The sequence below is a fragment of the Aegilops tauschii genome, chromosome 2 (assembly GCF_002575655.3).
Source record: "Aegilops tauschii subsp. strangulata cultivar AL8/78 chromosome 2, Aet v6.0, whole genome shotgun sequence".
NCBI classification, from domain to species: domain Eukaryota; kingdom Viridiplantae; phylum Streptophyta; class Magnoliopsida; order Poales; family Poaceae; genus Aegilops; species Aegilops tauschii.
Genome location: NC_053036.3, coordinates 586,431,888 through 586,437,457, shown reverse-complemented (window position 1 = coordinate 586,437,457; position 5,570 = coordinate 586,431,888).

Below are 5,570 nucleotides of genomic sequence, written 5' to 3'. Positions count from 1 at the left end.
CCAAAAGTCTGTATAAAACCATATGCTTTGATCACACTATTGAAGTGCATATTCCAACTCCGAGAGGCTTGCACCAGTCCATAAATGGATCTCTGGAGCTTGCACACTTTGTTAGCACCTTTAGGATCAACAAAACCTTCTGGTTGCATCATATACAACTCTTCTTTAAGAAATTCATTAAGGAATGCAGTTTTGACATCCATTTGCCAAATTTCATAATCATAAAATGTGGCAATTGCTGACATGATTCAGACAGACTTAAGCATCACTACGGGTGAGAAGTTCTCATAGTAGTCAACTCCTTGAACTTGTCGAAAACCTTTCACAACAAGTCGAGCTTTGTAGACAGTAACATTACCGTCAGCGTCAGTCTTCTTCTTGAAGATCCATTTATTCTCTATGGCTTGCCGATCATCGGGCAAGTCAACCAAAGTCCATACTTTGTTCTCATACATGGATCCCATCTCAGATTTCATGGCCTCAAGCCATTTCGCGGAATCTGGGGTCATCATAGTTTCCTCATAGTTCGTAGGTTCGTCATGGTTTAGTAACATGACTTCCAGAACAGGATTACCGTACCACTCTGGTGCGGAACGTACTCTGGTTGACCTACGAGGTTCGGTAGTAACTTCATCTGAAGTTTCATGATCATCATCATTAACTTCCTCACTAATTGGTGTAGGCATCACTAGAACTGATTTCTGTGATGAACTACTTTCCAATTCGGGAGAAGGTACAATTACCTCATCAAGTTCTACTTTCCTTCCACTCACTTCTTTCAAGACAAACTCCTTCTCTGCAAAGGATCCATTCTTAGCAACGAATATCTTGCCTTCGGATCTGTGATAGAAGGTGTACCCAACAGTCTCCTTTGGGTATCCTATGAAGATGCATTTCTCCGATTTGGGTTCGAGTTTATCAGGTTGAAGCTTTTTCACATAAGCATCGCAGCCCCAAACTTTTAGAAATGACAGCTTAGGTTTCTTGCCAAACCACAGTTCATATGGTGTCGTCTCAACATATTTAGATGGTGCCCTATTTAATGTGAATGCAACCGTCTCTAAAGCATAACCCCAAAACGATAGTGGTAAATCGGTAAGAGACATCATAGATCACACCATATCTAATAAAGTACGGTTACGACATTCGGACACACCATTACGCTGTGGTGTTCCAGGTGGCGTGAGTTGCGAAACTATTCCACATTGTTTCAAATGAAGACCAAACTCATAACTCCAATATTCACCTCCACGATCAGATCGTAGAAACTTTATTTTCTTGTTACGATGATTTTCCACTTCACTCTGAAATTCTTTGAACTTTTTAAATGTTTCAAACTTATGTTTCATTAAGTAGATATACCCATATCTGCTCAAATCATTTGCGAAGGTAAGAAAATAACGATACCCGCCGCGAGCCTCAACACTCATTGGAACACATACATCTGTATGTATTATTTCCAATAAGTCTGTTGCTCACTCCATTGTTTCGGAGAACGGAGTCTTACTAATCTTTCCCATGAGGCATGGTTCGCAAGTATCAAGTGATTACAAAAGTCCATCAGCAAGGAGTTTCTTCATACGCTTTACACCAATATTACCTAAACGGCAGTGCCACAAATAAGTTGCACTATCATTATTAACTTTGCATCTTTTGGCTTCAATATTACGAATATGTGTATCACTACGATCGAGATTCAACAAAAATAGACCACTCATCAAGGGTGCATGACCATAAAAGATATTACTCATATAAATAGAACAACCATTATCCTCTGATTTAAATGAATAACCGTCTCGCATCAAACAAGATCCAGATGTAATGTTCATGCTCAACATTGGCACCAAATAACAATTATTTAGGCCTAAAACTAATCCCGAAGGTAGATGTAGAGGTAGCGTGCCGACGACGATCACATCGACTTTGGAACCATTTCCCACGCGCATCGTCACCTCGTCCTTTGTCTATCTTCGTTTAATCCGTAGCCCCTGTTTCGAGCTGCAAATATGAGCAACAGAACCAGTATCAAATACCCAGGCGCTACTACGAGCATTACTAAGGTACACATCAATATCAAATATACCTTTCACTTTGCCATCCTTCTTATCCGCCAAATACTTGGGGCAGTTCCACTTCCAGTGACCAGTCCCTTTGCAGTAGAAGCACTCAGTTTCAGGCTTAGGTCCAGACTTGGGCTTCTTCCCGGGAGCAGCAACTTTCTTGCTATTCTTCTTGAAGTCCCCCTTCTTCCCTTTGCTCTTTTTCTTGAAACTAGTGGTCTTGTTAACCATCAACACTTGATGCTCCTTCTTGATTTCTACCTCCGTAGCCTTTAGCATTGCGAAGAGCTCGGGAATTGTCTTTTCCATCCCTTGCATGTTATAGTTCATCACGAAGCCTTTATAACTTGGTGGTAGTGATTGAAGAACTCTGTCAATGACACTATCATCAGGAAGATTAAATCCCAGCTGAGTCAAGTGGTTATGGTACCTAGACATTCTGAGTATGTGTTCACTGACAGAACTGTTCTCCTCCATCTTGCAGATATAGAACTTGTTGGAGACTTCATATCTCTCAACTCGGGCATTTGCTTGAAATATTAACTTCAACTCCTGGAACATCTCACATGCTCCATGACGTTCAGAACGTCTTTGAAGTCCCGATTCTAAGACATAAAGCATGGCACACTGAACTATAGAGTAGTCATCAGCTTTAGTCTGCCAGAAGTTCATAACGTCCGGAGTTGCTCCTGCAGCGGGCCTTGCACCTACCGGTGCTTCCAGGACGTAATTCTTCTATGCAGCAATGAGGATAATCCTGAAGTTATGGACCCAGTCCGTGTAGTTGCTACCATCATCTTTCAACTTAGCTTTCTCTAGGAACGCATTAAAATTAAAGGGAACGGTAGCACGGGCCATTGATCTACAACAACATAGATATGCAAAAAAGCTATCAGGACTAAGTTCATGGTAAATTAAAGTTCAATTAATCATATCACTTAAAAACTCCCACTTAAATAGACATCCCTCTAGTCATCTAAATGATCACATGATCCATATCAACTAAACCATGTCCGAACATCACGTGAGATGGAGTAGTTTTCAATGGTGAACATCTCTATGTTGATCATATCTACTATATGATTCATGTTTGACCTTTCGGTCTCAGTGTTCCGAGGCCATATCTGCATATGCTAGGTTCGTCAAGTTTAACCCGAGTATTCTGCATGTGCAAAACTGGCTTGCACCCGTTGTATGTGAACGTAGAGCTTGTCACACCTGATCATCACGTGGTGTCTCGCCACGACGAACTATAGCAACGGTGCATACTCAGGGAGAACACATATACCTTGAAATTTAGTGAGGGTCATCTTATAATGCTACCGTTGTACTAAGCAAAATAAGATGCATAAAAGATAAACATCACATGCAATCAAAATATGTGACATAATATGGCCATCATCATCTCGTGCCTTTGATCTCCATCTCCAAAGCACTGTCATGATCTTCATCGTAACCGGCTTGACACCTTGATCTCCATCGTAGCGTCGTTGTCGGCTCGCCAACTATCGCTACCGCATAGTGATAAAGTAAAGCAATTACATGACGATTGCATTTCATACAATAAAGTGACAACCATAAGGCTCCTGCGAGTTGTCGATAACTTTTACAAAACATGATCATCTCATACAATAAATTATATCGCATCATGTCTTGACCATATCACATCACAACATGCCCTGCAAAAAGAAGTTAGATGTCCTCTACTTTGTTGTTGCAAGTTTTACGTGGCTGCTACGGGCTTCTAGCAAGAACCGTTGTTACCTACGCATCAAAACCACAACAATTTTTCGTCAAGTGTGCTATTTTAACCTTCAACAAGGACCGGCCATAGTCAAACTCGATTGAACTGAAGTTGGAGAAACAGACACCCGCCAGCCACCTATGTGCAAAGCAAGTCGGTAGAACTGGTATCATGAACGTGGTCATGTAATGTTGGTCCGGGCCGCTTCATCCAACAATACCGCCGAAACAAAGTAAGACGTTGGTGGTAAGCAGTATGCCTATTATTGCCCACAACTCTTTGTGTTCTACTCATGCATATCATCTACGCATAGACCTGGCTCTGATACCACTGTTGGGGAATGTAGCATGCAATTTCAAAAATTCTCCTACGCTCACGCAAGATCTATCTAGGAGATGCATAGCAACGACGACAAGGGAAGAGTGTGTCCACGTACCCTCGTAGACTGAAAGCGGAAGCGTTAGGTTAACGCGGTTGATGTAGTCAAACGTCTTCATGATCCAACCGATCCAAGTACCGAACGTACGGCACCTCCGAGTTCTGCACACGTTCAGCTCGATGACGTCCCTCGAACTCTTGATCCAGCAGAGGGTCGAGGGAGAGTGATACGTCCATTTTGCATAATATTTTCTTACTATTATTTAGAATGTTTTTATGAATAATAATGCTTTTTGGAGTAATTATAATGCCTTTTCTCATAATATGCAAGGGACACACAAGGAGGGAGAATTCCAGCAGCTGGAAATCTGGACCTGGAAAAGCTACGTCAGGCCACCTATTCTGCACAACTCCAAACAAGTTGAAACTTCACGGAGATTTTTTATGGAATATTTAAGAATTATTGGAGAAAATAACTACCAGAGGGGGCCCACCAGGTGGGCACAACCCACCTGGGCGTGCTAGGGAGCCTAGGCGCGCCCTGGTGGGTTGTGCTCACCCAGGCCCACCTCCGGTGCCCATCTTCTGGTATATATGTCATTTTGACCTTGAAAAATTAAGAGGAGAACTTTCGGGACAAAGCTCCGCCGCCTTGAGGCGGAACTAGGGCAGGAGCACTTTTGCTCTCCGGCAGAACAATTCCGCCGGGGGAACTTCCCTCCCGGAGGGGAAATCATCGTCATCATCATCACCAACAACTCTCCCATCTTGGGGAGGGCAATCTCCATCAACATCTTCAACAGCACCAACTCCTCTCAAACCCTAGTTCATATTTTGAGTTGAATCTTGTTACCGGAACTATAGATTGGTGCTTGTGGGTGACTAGTAGTGTTGATTACATCTTGTAGTTGATAACTAGATGGTTTATTTGGTGGAAGATTATATGTTCAGATCCATTATGCTATTTAATACCCCTCTGATGATGAGAATATTTGTCACTTGTGAGTAGTTACTTTTGTTCTTGAGGTCACGGGAGAAATCATGTTGCAAGTAATCATGTGAACTTGATATGGGTTCGATATTTTGATAGTATGTATGTTGTGATTCTCTTAGTGGTGTCATGTGAACGTCGACTACATGACACTTCACCATATTTGGGCCTAAGGGAATGCATTGGGGAGTAGTAATTAGATGATGGGTTGCTAGAGTGACAGACTTAAACCCAGTTTATGCGCTATTTCGTAAGGGACCGAATGGATCCAAAAGTTTAATGCTATGGTTAGAATTTATTCTTAATACTTTTCTCGTAGTTGCGGATGCTTGCGGGAGGGTTAATCATAAGTAGGAGGCTTGTTCAAGTAAGAACAGAACCTAATCACCGGTCCACC